Source organism: Balaenoptera borealis (genome assembly GCF_965194805.1).
Source record: "Balaenoptera borealis genome assembly, chromosome: 5".
Classification (NCBI taxonomy): Eukaryota; Metazoa; Chordata; class Mammalia; order Artiodactyla; family Balaenopteridae; genus Balaenoptera; species Balaenoptera borealis.
The window spans coordinates 73,714,118-73,736,939 of record NC_138862.1 but is presented as its reverse complement, the minus strand read 5'-3'; the positions used below and the strand labels follow the sequence as shown (position 1 = coordinate 73,736,939).

At 44.8% G+C, this 22,822-nt stretch overlaps 1 long non-coding RNA gene across 1 annotated transcript in view; it reads left to right on the top strand.

Annotated features, from left to right (window-relative positions):
- The window catches only part of LOC309629391, an 84,726-nt gene extending 62,080 nt beyond the window's left edge, over positions 1-22,646 (top strand). Inside the window, exons 4-7 of the long non-coding RNA XR_014245043.1 lie at positions 10,465-10,591; positions 11,983-12,021; positions 12,486-18,186; positions 18,885-22,646. This is a non-coding gene — a long non-coding RNA (uncharacterized lncRNA). The remainder of the gene's footprint in view (positions 1-10,464; positions 10,592-11,982; positions 12,022-12,485; positions 18,187-18,884) is intronic.
- The last annotated feature ends 176 nt before the right edge of the window (positions 22,647-22,822 follow it).

Sequence of the window (22,822 nt, the reverse complement as noted above, 5' to 3'; positions counted from 1 at the left end):
TACTGTGGGCAAGCTCAGTCCACATGCTGCTGGACTGTGGTTTTCTTGCACCTGTTGCTTGCCCACTAGTGCTTCAAGTTCAGTCCTGGCCCTCTGGTGGGCAGGGTCATGTCAAGAGGCAAGTCTAGGTAGCTGTGGGCTCAGGAAGACATTAGGCAGCCTCTCTTCTGATGGGGGGGGGGGTTATGTCCCCATTGATTTATTTGCCCAGTCTGAGGTGTCCAGCATTGGTGCCTACAGGCTGTTGGGTGAGGCCAGGCCTTGGTGATAATGAGCTACAGGGAGAACCACAATGGCATCCGCCAGTACCAGTGTCCATGAAGCAGAAGAAGCTCCCAAAAGTAGCTGCCACTAGTGTTTATGTCCCCAGGGTTAGCCACAGCTGCCCCCCCACTTCTCTGGAAGACTCTCCAAGACCAGGAGGTACGTCTGGCTTAGGATCCTATCAAATTACTACTTTTACCCTGGGTTCTGAAGTGTGAGATTTTCTGTGTGCCCTTTAAGAGTAAGTCTCTATTTCCCCCAGTCCTTTGGGGCTCCTGAAATTAAGTCCCACTGGTCATCAAGGTCAAATGCTCTAGGGAATCACCTTCTGGGTTCAGGACCCCCAGGCTGGGGAGCCCAACATGGGACTCAGAACTCTCACTGCTCTGGAGAATCACTGCAATATAATAATTCTCCAGTTTATGGGTCACCCACCCAGGGTTATGGGACTTGATTATATTGCAAGTCTGTCCCTCCTACCTGTCTCACTGTGGTTCATTCTTTATGTCTTTAGTTATAGAAGATCTTTTCTGGTAGGTTCTGTTCGTTTTCATTGATGGTTGTTCTGCAGATAATTGTGACTTTGGTATGTTTGTGAGAGGAGGTGAGCTCAGGATCTTTCTACTCTGTCATCTTAGCCAATTACCAAAAGATATTTTTGGTTGTTAACGTATATTTGATTTACAATGTTGTATTAGTTTCAGGTGTACAGAAAAGTGATTTATTTATATATGTATTTTCAGATTCTTTTTCATTATAGGTTATTATAAAATATAGAATACCGTACCCTGTGCTATACAGTAAATTGTTGATTATTTTAATCTTTTATTTATTTATTTATTTTTATATTTATTTTTGGCTGTGTTGGGTCTTTGTTTCTGTGTGAGGGCTTTCTCTAGATGCAGCAAGCGGGAGCCACTCTTCATCGCGGTGCGCGGGCCTCTTCACTATTGCGGCCTCTCTTGTTGCACAGCACAGGGTCCAGACGTGCAGGCTCAGTAGTTGTGGCTCACGGGCCTAGTTGCTCCGCAGCATGTGGGATCTTCCCAGACCAGGGCTCGAACCCGTGTCCCCTGCATTAGCAGGCAGATTCTCAACTGCTGCGCTACCAGGGAAGCCTCGATTATTTTATATATATTATTGTGTATAATCCCAAACTCCTATTTATCCCTTGCCCACCCACCACTTTCCCTTTCAGTAACCATAAGTTTGTTTTCTATGTCTGAGACTGTTTCTGTTTCTGTAAATAAATACATGTATATTATTTCTTAGATTCTACATATAAGTGATATTATATATTTGTCTTTCTCTGTATGACTTATTTCACTTAATATGATAATGTCTAGGTCCATCCATGTTGCTGCAAATGGCAATATTTCATTCTCTTTATAACGGAGAAGTATTCCATTGTATATATGTACCACATCTTCTTTATCCATTCATCTGTTGATGCACACTTAGATTGCTTCCATGTCTTGGCTATTGTAAATATTGCTGTTATGAACATTGTGGTGCATGTATCCTTTTGAATTAAAGTTTTCATCTTTTCCAGATATATGCCTAGGAGTGGGATTGCTGGATCATATGGTAGTTCTATTTTTAGTTTAGTTTTGTTTTTTAAGGAACCTTGATACTGTTTTCCGTAGGGGCTGCACCAATTTACATTCTCACCAACAGTGTAGGAGGGTTCCCTTTTCTCCACACCCTCTCCAGCATTTGTTATTTGTAGACTTTTTAATGATAGTTATTCTAATCGGTGTGAGGTGATACCTCATTGTAGTTTTGATTTGCATTTCTCTAATAACTAGCGATTTTGAGCATCTTTTCAGGTGCTTGTTGGCCATCTGTATGTCTTCTTTGGAGAAATGTCTATTTAGGACTTCTGCCCATTTCTTGGTTGGGTTGTGGGTATTTTTGATATTGAGTTGCATGAGCTCTTTGTATATTTTAGAAATTAACCCTTTGTCAGCCACATAGTTTGCAAATATTTTCTACCCCTTTTGTAGGTTGTCTTTTTGTTTTGTTTATTGTTTCCTTTGCTGTGCAAAAGTTTTTAAGTTTGATTAGATCCCATTTGGGTTTTTTTGCTTTTATTTCTTTTGCCTTGTCTGATCTAAGAAAATATTGCTACAATTTAGTCTGAAAATGTTTTACCTAAGTTTTCTTCTAGGAGTTTTCTGGTGTCATGTCTTTGATTTTTAAACCTAAATTTTGAGTTTATTTTTGTGTATGGTATGAGGGAGTGTTCTAATTTCACTGATTTACATGTGGCTGTCCAGCTTTCCCAACACCACTTGTTCTCAGTTGTATACTCCTGCCTCCTTTGTTAAAGATTAATTGACCATAGGTGTGTGGGTTGATTCTGGGCTCTCTATTCTCTTCCATAGATCTACATGTCTGTTTTTTGCCAATATCACGTTGTTTTGATAACTGTAGATTTGTAGTATTGTCTGAAGTCTGGGAGTCTTATGCCTCTAGTTTTGTTCTTTTTTCTCAGGATTGCTTTGGCAATTCTGGGTCTTCTGTGATTTTATATAAATTTTATGATTATTTGTTCTAGTTCTGTGAAAATGTCATGGGTAATTTGATAGGTATAGTATTTCTGTAGATTGCTCTGTGTAGTTTGGCCATTTTAGCAATACTAATTCTTCCAATCCAAGAACATGGGATATCTTTCCATTTCTGTGAATCATTTTCAACTTCCTTTATCAGTGTTTTATAATTCTCACTGTAAAGGTCTTTCACTGCCTTGGTTAGTTTTATTCCTAGATATTTTATTTTTTGATGCAATTTTAAATGGGATTTTTTTTTTTTTACTTTCTCTTTCTGATATTTCATGGCTAGTGTAAGTAAATGCAACAGATTTCTGTATATTATCTTGTATCCTGCTATATTACTGAATTCATTTGTTACTTCTAATAGTTTTTGTGTGGCATCTTTAGGGTTTTCTATATAGAGTGTCTTGTCATCTACATATAATGACAATTTTACCTCTTCCCTTCCAATTTGGATACATTTTATTTCTTTTTCTTATGTGATTGCTGTGGCTAGGACTTCCAATACTGCATTGAATAGAAGTGGTGAGAATGAGCATCCTTGTCTTGGAATCATGAATTTAGTAGGACAGCTTTCAGCTTTTCACCATTTAGTATTATGTTGGCTATGATTTTGTCATAAAATAGCTTTTATTATGTTGAGACATGTTCCACCTATACCCACTTTGGTGAGAGTTTTTATCATGAATGGATGTTGAATTTTATCTGATGCTCTTTCTTCATCTATTGAGATGAGCATGAGTTTTTGTTTTTCCTTTTGTTAATGTGGTGTATCACATTAATTGATTTGTGTATGTTGAATCACACTGGATTGAATCCAACTTCATCATGGTGTATAATCCTTTTTATGTATTGTTGGCTTCAATTTGCTCATATTTTTTTGAGGATTTTTGCATCTATATTCATCAAAGATATTGGCCTGTAATTTTCTTTTTTTTTGTAGGGTCTCTATCTGGTTTTGTATCAGGGTGATGGTGGCTTCATAGAATGAATTTGGGAGTGTTCCCTCCTCTTTGGTCTTTTGAAAGAGTTTGAGAAGGATTGGTATAAGTTCTTTTTATGTTTGATAGAATTCCCCAGTGAAGCCATCCCATCCTGGACTTCTGTTTGCAGGGAGTTTGTTTTTTTTTATTACAGATTCTATTTCACTTCTAGCAATCAGTCTGTTCAAATTATCTGTTTCTTCTTGGCTCAGTTGTGGTTGGCTGTATTTTTCTAGAAACTTGTCCATTTCTTCTACATTGTCCAATTTTTTGGCATATAACTATTCGTAGTATTTTCTTATCTTTTTGTATTTCTGTGGTATCAGTTGTTATTTCTCCTCTTTAATTTCTTATTTTGTTTATTTGGGTCCTCTCTTTTAGGTGAGCCTGGCCAGGGGTTTGTTGATTTTGTTTATCCTTTCAAAAAAACAGCTCTGGGATTTATTGATCTTTTCTATTTTTTTATTTCTCTTTTATTTATTTCCTCTCTGATTTTATTATTTTCTTCCTACTGTTGACTTTGGGTTTTGTTTGTTCTTCGTTTTCTAATTCTTTTAGGTGTTACGTTAGGTTGTTTATTTGAAATTTTTCTTGTTTCTCAAGGAAGGCCTGTATCGCTATGAACTTTCCTCTTAGAACTGCTTTTGCTGTAACCCATAGATGTTGTAAGGTGGTGTTTTCATTATCATTTTGTCTCAAGGTATATCTGATTTCCTCTTTGATTTCATCATTGACCCGTTGTCTTTTTAGAAGTATGTTGTTTGGTCTTCATGTGTTCTTTTTTCCCCCATTTTTCTTTCTGTGGTTGATTTATAGTTTCATACCATTGTGGTCAGAAAAGATGCTTGAAACAATTTCTAGTCTCTTAAATTTGTTGAGGCTTGTTTTATGTCCTAGTATGTGGTCTATCCTAGAGAATATTCCATGCATGCTTGAAAAGAATGTGCATTCGGTGTTTTTGTTTTTTGTTTTGTTTGTTTGTTTGTTTTTGGTATATATTGTCCTGTAGATATCAATTATGTCCAACTGTTTTATTGTGTCATTTAGGATCTCTGTTACTTATTGATTTTCTGTCTGGAAGATCTGTCCTTTGATGTCAGGGGGTGTTAAAGTCTCCTACTATTGTGTTCTTGTCAACTTCTCCCTTTATGTCTGTTAGTATTTGTTTTATATATTTAGGTACTCCTATATTGGGTGCATATATGTTAACAAGTGTAATATCCTCTTCTTTTAATGCCTCCTTTATCATTATTTAGTGTCCTTCTTTGTTTTTCTTTATGGACTTTTGAAAAAGTCTCTTTTGTCTGATATGAGTATTGCCTACCCCCACTTTCATGTCCTTTCCATTTGCATGAAATATCTTTTTCCATCCCCTAACTTTCAATCTATATGTTTCTTTCAGCCTAAAGTGAGACTCTTGTAGGCAGCACACTGTAGGTTCTTTTTTTTCTTATCCAATCTGCCACTCAATGTCTTTTGATTGGGGCATTTAGTCCATTGACATTTAAAGTAATTATTGATAAGTATGTATTTATTGTAATTTTAAACCTTGTTTTCCAGTTGATTTTGTAGTTCTTTTTTCTTTCTTCTTTTTGTTTCTACTTTTACGGTTTTATGGTTTTCTTTTGTATTATAGTTGTGTTCCTTTCTTTTTGGTTTTGGTTTTTGTGACTCTATTTTATTTTTTTGATTTGTGGTTACCCTAGTAGTTTTCATGTATGTTAACCCATAACTATATCTACTTTTTGTAAACTGATAGTCATACAAGTTCAAACACATTCTAAAAAATCTTTTTTTACTCCCCTCCCCACACTGTGTGATTTTGATATCCTATTTTACATCTTCATGTTTGTCCATTTGCTATTATTATAGTTACAATCGCTTTTACAAAAAAATTTTAATTGTTTTTTAATCTGTGTACTTGCTTAAGTTATCTTCAATCCTTTTACATATTTGCCTTTCCTATTATGTTTTTTCCTTTCCTATGGATTCTTTCTCTTTTCTGTTTAGAGAAGACCTTTCAATATTTCTTTTAGAGTAGGTTTAGCATTGCTGCATTGTTTTGTTTTTCTTTGTTTCCCCTCCTATTCTAAATGATAATCTTGCTGGGTAGAGTATTCTAGGTTGCAGGCTTTTCCCTTTCAGGGCTTCAAATATATCATGCCACTCTCATCTGGATGGCAAAGTTTCTGTACAGAAATTAGCTGATAGCCTTATTGGGACTCTCTTGTAAATGACTCTGATTTTTCTCTCACTGCCTTTAGAATCCTCTCTTTTTCTTTAACTTTTTCCAATTTAATTATATGTTTTGGTGTGGATCTGTTTGGGTTCATCTTCTTTGGGACCCTCTGTGCTTCCTATACCTAAATATCTGTTTCCTTCTTTAGGTTTGGAAAGTTTTTAGCCATAATTTCTTCAAATACATTTTTGATCCCCCTTTCTCTTTCTTTTCCTTCTGGAACCCCTACAGTTTGATGTGCTTTATATTATCCCATAGATCTTGTATGTTGCTTTCATTTTTTTTCATTTGTCTTTCTGTCTGCTGATTGGGTTATTTCCATTATTCTATCTTCCAGATCACTTATTTGTTCTTCTGTATTATTTAGTCTGCTATTCATTGCTTCTAGATTGGTTTCTATCTCAGCAATTGTATTGTCTAATTTTGATCGATTCCTCTTTATAGTTTCTAGTACCTTGTTACAGTGATCTGCATTTCTTTTGATAATCTTTCTTAATTCCTTTAGTATCTTTAGTACTTCCTTTTTGGACCTGGGGTCTGATAGAATGGAGAGGTCTGTTTCATTGTTTGTTCTTTCAGGGGATTTCTCTTGCTCTTTCAATTGGCAGTAGTTCCTGTGCTTTTTCATTTTACTTAAGTTTCTCTGACTCTATGTATTTAGGAGAAAAATCTACTGTGGTCTTGAAGGATGTTTTTCTGTGGGAGCATCCCTGTGTAGACTGTGTGCATCCAAAATTTTTGGTGTGAGGACTGTTTGTGGTATGGATGCCAGCTATGTCTTTCCTCAGAGTGTGCTGGTCATTGTCCCCTTGGTAGGAGGTGTATTTTGTGTTGTGGTCATTAGCGCCTGCACTGGTTGTTGGGCAAATCCTCCTCTTTGCTCTATGGCTGTCACAGCCCTGTCAGGGGCAGGGTCTGGTCCCCAGTTGTTGGAGTAGAAGCCCCCAGATCTGGCTGTAAGCTGTGGTGTGAGGTAGGTGGGACTGGAGCCCTCCCACTGGGAAATGAATCACGGCATATTCCTCCCACAGGGCTGTTTACCAGGGACATGAGATTCTGTTACACTGCCCATCACCCTCTGTGTGGGTCAACAAAGTCCACTGCTCCTGGACCTGCCTCCAGACTTGGCTCCAATACCCTGCCTCCCATGAGTGAGCCCTCACAAAGCCTGCCATGGTCAGAGCTGCATGCCACTATGAGAAGAGTGACAGTGGGTATCTTATGGCAGACCCATGTCCCACCCTGCATGTGCTGATAATGGGGCTCCTATGGCAGACCTGTACCATTTTGCACATGTTAACAATGGTGGCCTGGACCACACTCTAGGCCCTTCAGGCTGTCTCTGCACAGCTAAACTGAGTCTTCTCCCAGGGTCTGTACTCTGAAGCCTGAGTTTCAGTACCTAGCCACTGCACGTACTAGCAGGCATGTGTTTTGGGCTGGGAGGTGTGGTGACCAGGGCAGCCATTACTGCCAATCTCTCTTTGCCCTGATTGCTAGCAAGCCAGCACCTGCACACTCCTCTCAAACAAAGTACAGGTGACTCCGCCACTGTATATGCCCAGGTGGACCTCCCTGCCAGTGAAGGGGATTCCCAGGGCAAGGGAACTTTTCCTCTTTCACAGCTTCCTCCCAGGGGCACAGGTTCCATTCCAATTCCTTCCTTTTTTTTTTTTTTTTTTCTTTTTTCGTTCTACCTGGTTATGTAGGGATCTTTCTTGCAGCTTTGGTTGTATAAGAGATCTTCTGCCAGATTTCAGTTGGTTTTCTGTGAGAATTGTTCCACATGTAGATGTATTATTATGTGTTTGTGGGGGGAGGTGAGCTCCACATCCTACTCCACCATCTTGATCTCTGCCCCTGAAAGATTTTTTTTTAAGTCGGCAAGAGTTGAAATATCACCAAGACAATTATCCAAGGTATGTAGTGCTTTTTTATTGTGCAATAGTCTTAGATTCACGGAAAAGTTGTAGAGATAGTACAGAAAGTTTCCCTACACCCTTCACCCAGCTTCCCTCATGTTCATGTCTTACATAATAGATACATTTATCAAAACTGAGAGGTTAACGTTGGTACACACTGTTAACTAAATTATAGGCTTTATTTGGATTTTACTAATGTCCTTTTTTTGTTCCAGCGTCCAATCCAGGAGACCACATCATTATGTTTCCTCAGTGTCCTACCGTCTGTGACAATTTTTCAGAGCCTGCTGCTGTAAATCAGGGGTTCTCAGCCCTGACTGTCCACTAGAATCACTTAGGAAGCCTTTGAAGAGCACCAAGGCCAGAGCCACTCACCAATTACACCAGAGTTGCTGGGTGTGGCCAGGACCAGTATCATTTTTTCTATACCTCCAGGTGATTCTGATGTGCAGCCAGCCAGAGTTGAGATATACTGATCTTAACATATCAGAATTCCTACTCATCCAGCCAAAGTTCTTCTTAGCATGAGCAAATGACTATTTATAACTTAATTTTTAATGACACGTGAATATTTAAATACATTTCTTACATAGTGCTTACTAGTGCTTTATAACTATTTAATCACATCAGAACATTGCAGACAAAGGTTGTCTCTTTGAATTACCCCTCAGCTATAGGGATAATTAAAAGAGACTTCCCCTTCTCCAGAAACACAGACACTCACCCTTATGACTTTGGTTTGTATCTTTACTGACTTTTTTCTATGATTTTTCATCAAAACATTAGGAAACAAGATGGTATTGTGTGCTTATGGTTTTAAACGTGTTTATGGTTTTAAATGGTATCATATGTAACATTCTACAGTATGTTTTTTCACTTGATATGTCTTAGTGATTTATCCACATTGTGATGTATAAGTCTAGCTCATTCATTTTAATAGTTTCATAGTATTTCATAGTATGAAAATACACTAACTTATTTATTTATGGACATTTAACTTATATCTTTGTGTTTGCTCTTGCGAGCCCTGCTGCCATATGCATCCTTAGGTCTGTCACAGAATGTTCCTTACATTATAACATTTATGTCAATAAATACAACACCATCTGGTTTCTAGCATGTTTCTATGTAAAAAAATGAATATCTAGAAATAGAAGTGTTAGACCTCAAAGGGTGTGGAGTCTGCATGTTTTGTTTTAGTTGATATTATCTTATTCCCATCCTGACCAGCTTTCCCAATTGATTCTCACTTTATTCTCCCAGAAGCAGTGTATGAGAGTACCAGTTATCCCAACATCTTTGCCAATACTTAATTTATCAAACTTTTTAATGCTTGCCAACAAACAGGTAATAAGTGTTATCTCATTCTTTTAATTTGCATTCAGTGACTATTTTAATAGAACTGTAAAACACCAGAGTTGAAAGAGACCTCATTGATCATATAGTCCAACCCCTCTGTTTAAAGAAGAATTTTTTAAATTGTATGTAATACATGAACACATTATCATGATGAAAGTCTAAAATGAAATTGCAATGTATTGAATAAAAATGAAAGTCCTCTTTTGCATCTTCCTCTGACCCCCTTACTGAGAAGTAAACTGATGTTGATTTGTTGGTATATTATGATGGCTCATTTACTACATATGTATCAATACATGCATATGTAAATGCACAAAAAAAATATAGCAGGTGGTGATGGTGTTTTATGTAAAAGGAATATAGCTCTGTGTATTTTTCTGTGGTTATCATTTTCTCAAAACACATATCTTAGAAACCTTTCCATGTCAGCACACAGAGTTTAGTCTATTTTCAAACTGTTGCATAAAATTCTATAGTATGGCATGTATTAGCTATTTATTGCTGTGTAACAAATTACCCCCCAATTTAGCACTTTAAAACAACACACGTTTATTATCTACTCAGTTTCTGAGGCCAGGAATCTGGGAACAACTTATCCTGGTGGTTCTGGATCAGGGTCTCTCATGAGGTTGCAGTTGAGCTGTGGGCCAGGGCTTCAGTCAACTGAAGACTTGGCCGGGAGTAAAACATTGGCATATAAGGTGTAAGCCATCACTTACATGGGTATTGGCAAGAAGACTCAGTCTTTCTCTGCATGGGGCTTTCTATAAGGCTGCTCACAATAAGGCAGCTTCCTTAGTGATGAGAGAGAGGGAGAGAACCCAAGATGGAGGCTGATGTCTTCTTATAGCCTAAGTTCAAGAATGGCATGCCCTCACTCTGCCATGTGCTATTGGCTATTGGTCATGCATAACAACCCTGGTTCAATGGGAGAGGACTACACCTGGGGCAATACCAGGAGGCGGGGTCATTGAGGGCAACTTGGAGGTTGGCTACCACATGAGGTTACTGTGGTGGTTTTCAGGTTTTCACAATCACATGCAGCGCTGCCATGAACATACTTGGGCATGCTTCTTGATGCACCTGTACTTCTCTCCAAGTCTTAAAGTAGAATTGTTGTGTTCTTTTTCATTTTCAAATAGGGAAATTGAAACTAGAGAAAAGCGACTTCTCCAAGGTCACACTGCTAATCCCCTGCTAGTCCAGGATTACAGCTTCAATCACCTGACTTTCAGTCCATTCCATTTCCAGAGCCTTTCTGTGGGCAAGGTAAATATGGGCTGAGATTTCAAAACATAACCTGAGATAAAGCCTCGCTGGTGATTGTCAACAGTCAGTTCCCAGAATACCAGCAGACATGTAACGGCAAATGTTGCTTTGTAGGTGCTAAATATACTGCACTCAAAGGCTAGCTTAGCCAATGCGTGAATCCCTGGTCCACCTTGATGAAAAAGAAGCTGGTGGAAACAAGGAATCTTTTCTGTGCCATAATGAACAGAAATGCTGGAGTCAGACAGACCTGTATTTGAATTCCAGCTCTAGCTCTGTGACTGTGGGCCAGCCACATAATTCCTCTGACCCTGTTTCTTCACCTATAAAATGGGAATGTGCAGAGTACCTACTGCGCAGGGTCGTGCTGAGGATTACTCGTGCTGATACATGTGATGCGCCAGCTCAGGGGCTGGCCTGCTCCATGGAGGAGCACCACGGGGCTGCTATTCTCTGTACTCTCCCTGGTGGACCCACTTTAGCGATCCATCAAGCTTCCTGAATGAATGAACTACAATTTTCTAACAATAAATGATGCAGACAGAGCCCAGTTTATACCCTTTTCGCATCTTCTGATTCTCTGCTGTTTACACTGACCACTATATTGTGGCCCGTGTTTCCTGTTGCAAGCGATCCAGGTATTTGGTGAGTGGGTGTGCAGTAAGCGTGGAGCCCACTGAGGGCTGCCCCTCCAGCCCAGCACACAGTGCTCTTGCTGGCCCAGGTGTGGGTGGTAGTTGTCTATGCTACTCTCCCGTCAGGCCTAACCTGAATCCTCCTCACCTCTGCGACTCTAGCTCCAGCAGAGGGCCCCAGCACCTTAGAAGTGTCTGGAATGAATGAATGAATAATTGAATGAATGAAAAGAGATCAATTTAACCAAATCAAGTGAAATAGGGGTTGTCATAATGGACATCTTTGGGACATCAGATAATCACCTGGATTCTGATTTAAGATGTTAAGAGGTTTGGGGGCTGTGGAATAACTTTGAGTTCTCAGATGTCCAGCAGAAGGAAGGATAGAGTAGAGTAGGACAAGAAGATGGAAGAGGGGCAAGTGGGGAGCTAGTTTCTATGTGGTCATTTTAAGGTGCCCTTGCGACTTACAGAGTAGACATCATCTACTGGATGGAGCTTGAGAGAGACACCATGACTTTTCACCAGCTGGTAAGCAAATGGACTTTTGACCATAGGTCACTGGATTTCCTTGAGCTTCAGGAAAGGATTTCTGGGACCCCGACTGTTCTTTAGCATGTAAAGGACACACAAGGTTTCTGGCCAGAGCCAGACAAGGACAGAGATGTATAGCTATAAAGGGGAAGTGACAAATGTCACAGGCAAGTGATTCCCAAGGCCATTACCAGAAGGACACAAGCATCCTCTCTCTTTTAGGATCCTGGAAGGTCCAATGACACCCCCCACAGGGAACATGTGAGTTTGGCTTCCCAACCCCACCCCTCGCCCCAGCATTTCCTCCACAGCCCCGAGGAAGACCCAGCTCCTGGGGGGGGAGGCTGGCTCACTGCCTTCAGTGGCAAAGACTCATTTCCTCCTCTGCTTGGGAAGCTGCAGGGAGCCAGACTGGGCCCATCAGCTGCCCTCGCTGGCTCAGAGGGAGGTGCACCCCTGGAGGGACCTAGGTGGGAAGGGCAGGGGCTCCAGGGTACCCATGCAGCGCTAGCGCTCAGCGCAGCCATGATGCCACCCTGGCGAGGCTCCGTGGGGCACGCCAGGCACTAACCCCGACAAGCAAAGGCCTGGACAGGCCAAGTCTCACACAGTGCTCTCGCTCCAAACCCCTCCACCGTTCTTCCTCAGGAAGCTTCCTGTTGAAAGATAAATGTTTTGCCCGTGACCAGATGGATTTATATTTATTTATTTTCCTTTCCTTCCAGGCCTGCGCCAGCCCAGACAGGTCAAAGGGCAGGATTCCAAGCAGCTGAGATGATCTCTAGAGAAACCTGGAATTTCCCTGTGACACAAGTGTGGCGGAAAGAGGCAGGCCCAGGGGTTGCCAGCACCCCACGATCCCTTGGCAAGTGGGGCACCCCTCAGGGTGGGAAGGGGCCCCTACCTGTTTGGTGAACCTGGCCACTGGTTCCTGAATCTCTGCTTTCAAGGGCCTTGAGCGGCTTATGTCCCAGGAACATGGAGTCATCACAGAGCATTTACATCCAAAATCCATTTTCCTTCAAAAGAGCGGCCAGGTCAGAGTAAGTAAAGGCGATCCTGTACACTTTGGTGTACAATCAGTGATTGGTCTATACTGTAACTGGGCCTTTAGAACTGACAGTGAGCTTCCCTATGTGATTCTCACAGGAGAGCGCTACAGAGTTCCTAGAAAATTCCCTATCAGACCCTGCCAGGAAACAGGGGTTCCACAGAGGTGACGGTGGTGGACAAGTAAAGACAATTCCAAAGTGTAAACGTAAACATGTTTTTTATAATTTAGATATAAAACATCCGAAAAACACTGTATTCACCTTATACTCTTAAGCAAATAAATTGAACAAAACAGTGAAGTCAGACAAAGACAAATATTGTATGATACCACTTATGTGTGGAATCTAAAAAATAATACAAATGAATCTATGTACAAAACAAAAACAGACTCATGGACAGAAAACAAACTTATGGTTACCAAAGGGGAAAGAGGGCGGGGCAGGGATAAATTAGGAGTATGGGACTGACAGATACACACTACTAAACATAAAATAGGTAAGCAACAAGGATTTGCTGTAATACGACAACACAGGGAACTATATTCAATATCTTATAATAACCTGTAATGGAAAATAATCTGGAAAAAATATATATATATAACTGAAGCACTTTGCTATACACCTGAAACTAATACAATATTATAAATCAACTATACTTTGATTTTTTAAATTGAGCATAATTTGATAGCTCAGGGACCACCTCAGGCCCACTGGGGAGTGTGGAGCAAGTGCCCCTACACAGGTGGCCCCCGAGAGCCCTGCTTTTGAGTTCTTGCTGTCTTTGGCTTATTATAATTTTGTGACCTGCCCCTTTGTCAAGCTGTCAGCATGTGACCCTCAGCAGCTTCTCTACCTCCTTGAAGTTACTGCTTCCAGGATTGCAGCCAAAATGTGGTACATGCGGAGGGGCCGAGAGGGCAGGGGAGGGGGCGAGGAGGTGTGGTTCTGCCCTCATCCTCCACCCTGGAGTGTGTAACTTCTCTTCCGTGGACCCCAGGCTCCCCATGTGAAACAGGGAATTAGAAAAAGTGATTCCGTAAGAGTCTAAGCTTGGTAATTCCCACGAAGATGCTCTAAAGTGATCTCAAACTCAGCGTATCAACCCAAATGAGATTAAACTGTGGTTGTCTGTGTAGCTGCCTCACTCCTCCTATAAACGGTGCACTCCTACAGGCAGGGACCATCTTATAGTCATCCGCCAGTGCCTGGCAGGTAGCGGGGCTGTGGTACACAAGGGTGGACAAGCAAATGGACTGACCAGCTGAGACCGAAGCACTGATTCTCTCCAGCTGTAAACCTCTCACCTATCTCCTCAGCTCAGTCACAAGCTCTCTGGGAGCAAAGAATAGAGCTTTTCTTCACGAGGTCTCCAAGCAGGGCTGATGGTCACTCAGGGTGCACTTGTGTGTCCAAGTCAGTTGTTAAAGTACTGAAAAACTTCTGTACAGTTGCTGCCTGACCCCAGAGAGCCCCCCACCCCTAGATGCCCAGCACCTCATCCAGTGCCCCCAGCCCCCTGTCTGGCTGCTAAAGGGTGATGTCTGGCCTGGCAGGGCCTCCAGGACTCTGTTCCAGCTCTACGGCTGCATCCTTCTCACTGGTCAGTGTATTGCTGTGCCATTGTTAAACGTCCGAGTGATGGACCAGCCCGATGTAGATGATGGGGATGCAGCAGATGCCTGGTAAGTGCTACTTGTTACCTGAGAATCGATATATGTGGGCTCTGGTTTCCCAGTGGACTGACGGATTTCTCAGCAAGGAAGTGGGCAGTGTGTGCTGCCTGATGCCCGAAGACAAGTTTACGGGGTCCCTGGCTGGACAACATAAGGCCCTCCAAGGACACCCGCAGGGGAAGGAAAGTATAGAATTGCTGTCCTTGCCACTCCCATCCCTGTCAATCCATCCGTCCATCCATCCATCTGTCCACCCATCCACTGTTTGGGGCCCACACTTCGGGCACATCAGCTCCAGGAAGACCAGAGAGCAGGTCATGCAGTACAGTGAGCTGGGCCAGATGGGCAGGGGGAGTAGGAAGAGGTCAGACTTGGTGCTGGGGGTCAGGGGAGGGGTCGCTGGTCTGAGCTGCAGCCCTCTGACCAGCCTGGCGGCCAGACTCTCGGAGCCTGTATTTCCTCTTCTGCACAAGGGACAGAGTTAAACCTACTTTTAGCTGGTTGTGAGGCCTGGTGAGTCTAACAAAGGCTCTGATCTGGGCCCACAGTTGGGGCTTCCCCTCTAGATGGAATCTTAATTGGATAAATCAGGACTTGAAAAATGACAGAGTGGTTACACAGGTATGTCTTGTTTGCAAAGATACATCAAGCTGTACACTTATGTATGCCCTTCTGTATGCAAAGTAGATATGGTAAAAAGCTAAAACACCAAACATGTTCTCAGTCATCGAAAATATTATCAGTAAAAAAGTTGAGATGCTAAAACAAATAGCTGAGAAAAATCTAGGATTTTAGTCCTAGAGAAAATTCCTCAGATAAGTCATTTTCAATCGTGAATTACCTCTTTCAGCACAGGGAGGGGAGGGTATAAAAACCATCCTGGATACATTTTTCTCCCTGAAACTGAGTTTAACTGGTGCATTTTAGCAACAGCAGAGCTGGATAAATAAGTCTGAGTGAGGATCAGCAGAGACAAGGATCGGGTGAGCCAGAGGGTTGTTCAGTAGACACACCTGGCAGAGTAAACGACGAGTTAGATGGGGTTAATTGCATAGAGATCGATGCAGGTTAAAAGGGAAGGGGAGGGCTTCCCTGGTGGTGCAGTGGTTGAGACCCTGCCTGCTAATGCAGGGGACACGGGTTCGAGCCCTGGTCTGGGATAGATCCCACATGGCGCAGAGCAACTAGGCCCGTGAGCCACAACTACTGAGCCTGCGCGTCTGGAGCCTGTGCTCCGCAACAAGAGAGGCCGCGATAGTGAGAGGCCCGCGCACCGCGATGAAGAGTGGCCCGCGCTTGCCACAACTAGAGAAAGCCCTCGCACAAAAACGAAGACCCAACACAGCCAAAAATAAATATATAAAAATAAATAAATAAATAAAAGATTACTATTAAAAATAATAATAATAATAAAATAATTTTAAAAAGGGGAAGGGGAGAATGATGCAGTCCTCACCACACACCGACAGGTGGGCCTCGGTTAATTGGAGCTAACGATTGATCATTTCATTTCTGATCCAGGAAGTGCTGCAATGTTGACCTTCAGGGTTTAGAGAAGTGTGTTTAAGACACAGTGAAATAGACAGCTGCGATCCCAGCCACAGTGGAATTTCTAGGGTTTCATTTGTGCAGGAAGGGTGGGGTGGGGAGATGGTTTCAGGCCTTTATAGTTTCAAAGGACAAGGACAAGGGGCTGGAGGACTTTTTGTTTCACATCTGCTTCTTCCCGCTTCAGGAGTATTTATGTTCTTCCCATCTTGGCTGGTCTTCAGACAGGGCTCCCGGACCTGATATGGGGAAATGCAGTGGGTCCTCAAGTTCACTAAAGACAACTTGTTCCCATGAGCTTATTTGAAACCAGGCTGTTTGGATCTCAGAGTGCATGTCCCATGCAAACAGTGTCCTAAACTACGCTGCATGCAGTTTAGTCTACTAAATCCACCCATATACCCTTGAAGTCCTCATAGCTCTAGGGACCTACCACCATGTTGCCATGAGCAAACACTTATCATCCAGTGGGCAGTGGAGAGATGGGCTGTGTCCATCATTGTTGCTTCAGTATACATCGCTGAGCACCAACTCTGGGCCAGGTCCTTACTGGGGACAAACAGAGAGATGGCGCCTCTATATGAAGGGTCTCAGTCTAGGGCAGAACTCAGGACAGGCACCAAATACCTACACCGGAGACCAAAAGTGGTCCCATTCAGAGAGGTGTGTGTTGAGTGCAAAGGGGATTCCAAGATTGGGGTGCGGGTGGTCACAGCCAGGTGGGGTAGAAGCAGGGAACTAAGGGAAGAGGGCACAGGGGGCCTTGGAGGCAGGGGCTGGCCTGAAAGCCAGGGGGCCAGTACATTCCAGGCCAGGGATCAGTATAAACAAAGGTAGGACAGGCTTTTTCACAAGGCTGTGGAAGGACAGGGGTAAGGCAGGCACGGGGCCAGGACAAGGCCCTGAGCTGGGTGAGGAGGCCTTTGTAAGAAGCCAGGCGGCAGCGGGCAGGGGAGATGAACGCCAAGACCCTCGCAGGACCTCCCATGTTCCTGAAGGCCGGATGCCCCAAGGCAGACAGAGATGGAATCCTCCAGACAGCTTCTCTCTGCAACTCATGCAGCTCCTCTCCAGGCTTTCTCCTCTTCAGGTGGAGGGGCCCAGGGCCTGGCGGGGCCACCCCTGTCCACGTGGGAAAAGTGGAGGTAGGTCCAAGAGACAGAATCTCCTTCCTCAGCGCGGGGAGAGGAGGGATGCGTCTCCTTCAGCTCCTGGGTCAGCCTTCCCGCCTGGGGCCTCAGAGAAGCCTCAGAGAGAGGACCCCTCCTGTCCGGGGCCAAATCTTCAGATCGATGGGTTCACGCCACCGAGGTTGTGCAGACAATCCCCCCACTACACCCCTCTGCTCCTGGCAGAGCTCTTTCTGGAGCAGCTGAAACGGTGTAGGTAAGTTTCTGTGCTTTCCCAGGGAAGTCAGAAGTCAGAGACAGCTGGCCAAGCTCTTGTGGGTTCATTCATCTGGATACCAGATGGGAGGGGCAGAAAGAGGGCTCCTTAAAGCAAAAAGAAATGAGAGCTGAAGACAAAGTCTGCAAGCAGCCAGAGGCCCACCCACCTGTAGCAGCCGAGGCTTGTTGGTCCCAAAATCTGTTCTCCCTTGTTCCATGGGACATTTAGCTGAGAATATGGCCACTCAGAAGGAAGACTACGTTTCCCAGAGTTTCTTACAGTAGATATGGCCATGTGACTAAGATCTAGTCAACAGGTAAGTGCCACTTCAGGGACTTTTATTTAAAGGGAAGAGATATACCTTTCTCCTTTTCCTCCTTGGTGTCTGGAATGTGGATTTAATGGCTGGAACTGGAGCAGCCATTTTGGACCATGAGGTAATCTTGGGACTGAAGCAATATATAGAAAAGCAACCAGGCAGAAGGATACTGTGAGTTCTTGACCCCATGGAGCTGCTATACTAGCACTAGGCCACCTACCTCTGGCTAGTTCTGTGAAAAGAAAGAGCCTTGTATTTTGCTTAAGTCATTTGCTATTTTGGATTTCTCTGGTACTAACAGTCAAACTTAATATTACACCATTTTTCAAGGTGCAAATCCAGCCTCCTCCAAGAAACGCTGCCAGATGGTGTGTTGCTACTTGCAAAGTCCTTTCACATGCATTTAAAAAAATTCATTTCCTGTTTTCTGCACAATCACCTCTAGGTAGGTATTATTGCCAGCATACCACAGGTAAGGAAGAGGCGGCTCAGAGGGGTAAACGGTTTTCTGGTTTGGCCACACTCTTCAGCTTAAATATGAATTACTAATGCCTGTGTCGATCTCCCCTCCTGCCCGTGATCTTCTCCGTGGCCCAGAGGGGGCTGATTCAACTCTGATTCCCTCCAGGGCTGAGGGCTCCACCCACAGCAGGTGCTCTGTAAATTTGTGCCAAATTGATTTACTGTGTATGCAGCAAGTTCTCCTCCATCCAAAGACATTGATTTCTTCTAAACTCCATTTCTCTCTTTGACATTCTCCAAGAAAGGGAGAAAAACTCCAAGGAGAGAAAAGAGCTTGGTCCTTTCAAGTGAATCTTTGGCCTGTAGAGGGCCAGGTGGCCAAGGCTTGGTAGTGTATGAAGGGACCTGCTCTGGGGTGTCAGAGGACCCAGGACAAAGTACCAGGGACCCGGAGCTGGGCCTGCAAGAGGAATGTGTGGGGAGGAGGGGCCTCTGAAGCTGGGGGCCTGGCAAGGATCCCACCCAGCTCCCTCTCTGGGGGCAGGGAGGTGGGCATGCAGAGCCCAGGGAAAGCAACGAAAGGAGCTGGTTTCATAGCCAGATGGTTTTTGCATGTATTACTTCATTGAACCTCACAGCACTCCTCTGGAGTTGGGTGGCAGGCAATTTCATCTTTTGAAGGGGATGGAGAGCTGAAGGAGGAGAAAGAAGACGAAATCCGGTGACCCGGCTATGAGGAAAAAACACTGCCCCAGATTTGCAAATCTCCTGCGGGGAGGGAGGGACCTGAGGATTCTACCTCACGATGAAAATAACTGTTCTCCCCCCACATTCAACCAACGGCTCTTTACTGGGTTCAAAGGCCAGCAACTTTGATCTGCCCAACAATTCTTGGAGGACAGAGGCAGGCATTGCCCCTTTCAACAGATGAGGAACCTGAAACCCAGAAAGGGAAAGTGACTCGCCCAAGGTCACACAGCACCAAAGCTAGAGTCCCAATGTCCCTCCCCCCACTGCTTGCAGCTTGCAGTAGATAAACCTGGAGAGAGTGGTCGGCCTCATCTGCTCACCAGCCTGCAAACCCCTGGTGCTCCCTGCTGCTGTACCCAAAATGCAGGCCACAGGAGGGGAGAGTGGTGACGGACTGGGCCCAAGCCAGTTCTGCCCCTTTGAATGGGAGCCTGGGCCCCAAGAATAACTCCAGGGCCACAGAGTGCTACAGCCTGAAGGGCCGAGCAGAAAGTGAGGACGCTGAGGCCCATGGAGGCGGGGGGCGGGGTGGGGCGGGGAGGACTTGCCCAAGGTCACACAGCAAGGGCAGTGGCAAAACCAGGACTGCAGTCACTTCTTGGTCTTAGCAATGGAGAAGGGGCCTTGTGTGCCACAGGCTCCCATAACCACGCACAGATGTAACCTGGGACTTCAGACTCCTTCTTCTGGCACCTTCTGTTGACAAGGGCTCACGTAGGAGACTGGCTTCCCTGGAGAGACAGTACTGCTCTTGGCTACTGGTGTGCCCTGTCCCACCCCAAGAAGTCCTAAGCATCCCAAGACCCTACTTGGATGTTACTTTCTTCATTCATTCATTCATTCATTCATTCATTTATGGTTGCGTTGGGTCTTTGTTGCTGCGCATGGACTTTCTCTAGTTGCGGCGAGTGGGGGCTGCTCTTTGTTGCGGTGCGCGAGCTTCTCAATGCGGTGGCTTCTCTTGTTATGGAGCATGGGCTCTAGGCATGCAGGCTTCAGTAGTTGTGGCACACGGGCTCAGTAGTTGTGGCTCACGGGCTCTAGAGCGCAGGCTCAGTAGTTGTGGCGCACAGGCTTAGTTGCTCTGCGGCACGTGGGATCTTCCCAGACCAGGGCTCGAACCCATGTCCCCTGCACTGGCAGGTGGATTCTTAACCACTGTGCCACCGGGGAAGCCCCTCGGATGCTACTTTCTTTAAGGAGTTGTCATTCATCTTCCTTTCCCCACGGTCCTCCCATACTCGTGATGCACTGTCTGTGCCCTGTCACTTGTGTCACATATAATCCTTGACCCAGGTCTTGGCTCTGTGACTATTGGGTGCTCCCAGGGCATGACCGCCATGCCTGGGTACCCCTCACGCTCCTTGGGTATGAGAGAGAAGTTGGAGTGACCTCCTGATGGAATGAAGTCAGCTGTGGCTGTGAGACGCTGGGCTGGAGGACGCTGCTAAGTGCCTGTGGTATACACTGGGCCCTGGGGGGCAGTCTCGAAGGCTGCGGGCATGTGAAGGAATGGCAGCCTCTCAGCAGTGCTCTAGGCCAGGCCTTTCCCTGAGGGGTTTGCAGAGCTAGGGAGAAGGATCCATGAAACAACCCAGGGTCAGTCTTCCAGCGATTGTAGCTGCAGTCCTTTAAGAAACCTGCTAGTGGAAACTGTTTCAGATGCCCAGGAAAGGCCCCTTCTGCAAAGGAGAGGCGCCACGCCAGACCCCGTCACCCAGATGGGCCTTCCTGAACTGACCTGGAGTCTGTCTGTCCGGGGGCGATGGGCTCAGCCCCGGCGGCCACAGTCCCGTCACACTCTGCCGGGGCGCTGAGCAGTGTAACGCCCTCCCCCAAATCCTGGGCTCCCACCTCCACACCATGGTTGATAGCTGTACGTGTAAGTTAAATAAATAGCAGCATAAAGCCAACCACGACGAATAATCTGAAAACTAATGAGAACCTTAAGCGAAAAGGATCGTTTTCCCTCTTGTGTCTTAAAGCCGCTTTCCAGGGGAGGGGCAGATGGCTGGCTGCTCAGCTCTCAGGGGCTGGAGAGCAAACGTGGTGAGGGCGCACGCCTCACCCTCACCCTCACCCTCACCCTTGGTCCTTCTCTGTCTTCCCAGACGTTTTGAAGCGTGAGTTTTGAGGAATGCAAAAACGCTAGACACGTGGGCCCAGTCACTTATATGAAAGAGATTGTCTCTTCATTTATTAACTTCAGCCCACAACTTCCTCAAAGACATCTCCCAGGACTGCAGCATCTAAATGCTTCTGCACATGAACTTTATTCCTTTGATTTCCCCTTCATGGTGTTTCAGCAGGATTTTGCAACAGCATTCTCACTCCGCTCCGCTCCCTGCCCCCAGCCCTCCCTGGCGGGCCCCTTCTAAAACTCCAATGGGGTCTTCGCTCCCCTGCGTCAAATTCTTCCATGGCTCTCCAATACCCAGAGCAGGCTTTCAGCCCTGACTACACAGCAGACTCACCTGGGAGCTTTAAAAAAAATTGATGCTTAAGCCCCAAGCAGACCAATTAAATCAGAATTTGGAGGGCAGGCACTAATCATTTCTTTTTTTTTAACATCTTTATTGGAGTATAATTGCTTTACAATGGTGTGTTAGTTTCTGCTGTATAACAGTGAATCAGCTATACATATACATATATCCCCATATCTCCTCCCTCTTGCGTCTTCCTCCCACCCTCCCTATCCCACCCCTCTAGGTGGTCACAAAGCACCGAGCTGATCTCCCTGTGCTATGCGGCTGCTTCCCACTAGCTATCTATTTAACATTTGGTAGTGTATATATGTCCATGCTACTCTCTCACTTCGTCCCAGCTTACCTTTCCCCCCTCCCCGTGTCCTCAAGTCCATTCTCTACGTCTGCATCTTTATTCCTGTCCTGCCCCTAGGTTCTTCAAAACCATTTTTTTTTTTTTTAGATTCCATATATATGTGTTAGCATACGGTATTTGTTTTTCTCTTTCTGACTTACTTCACTCTGTATGACAGACTCTAGGTCCATCCACCTCACTACAAATAACTCAATTTCATTTCTTTTTATGGCTCAGTAATATTCCATTGTATATATGCAGGCACTAATCATTTTTAAAAGCTCCCAGGTAATTCAAATACAGAGCCAGTGGTCTAAAGGGTAAAGTAAAGAGAGAGAAAGCTCCTCTAATCCAGAAGGAATTAGAGAATTAGCAAAGCACCATTTGCAACCACTGATAGAATAATCGACACCTGCAAGTCAATGGATGCTAAAACCATTGGGCGCGAGGTCTTTGAGGAGCAGGATATTCACACAGTCCCCAAATAATACCCCGTGTGCCGGGGATAAAAAGATGAGACCAGAACAGCGTGCTCAGAATGTGGTCCCCTGGGGGGGCAGCAGCATCACCACCTGGGAGCAAATTCTCGGGCCCACCTGGGACCCGCTGAATCAGAAACTCTAGCACTTGGGGATCCAGCCATGGTTTAACACAGCCTCCAGGTGATGTGAGTTTGAGAACCACTTCGCTCAAGGACCTCTGGGGCCGGCACCACCAGGAGCTGCTCAGAGCCCCTTCGGAAAGAAGGATTCATCATTCCTGCTGCTAAGAGCGTGGCCAGACAGCAGCCTGCACGCAGCCTGCGAGGTTGGGCTGAGCTGAAGAAACCTGCCCGGAGCAAGGTCTCCCCTCCCTCCGGGGCGTCTCACAGTGGGTGAGTGCTCAACTTAGGGGTATAAATGTCTGGCCCCTCCCCCCAACACCGGACAATACTGAAGCATCCCCGCCCCCGCCCCCGCTCCCAGGCCCTGGAGTCAGCTGGAGCCTCCACTTCTTCCCTTATGCAATCCTGCGTCCTCCCTTCCCCCCGCCCCCGCACAGGAGTGGCT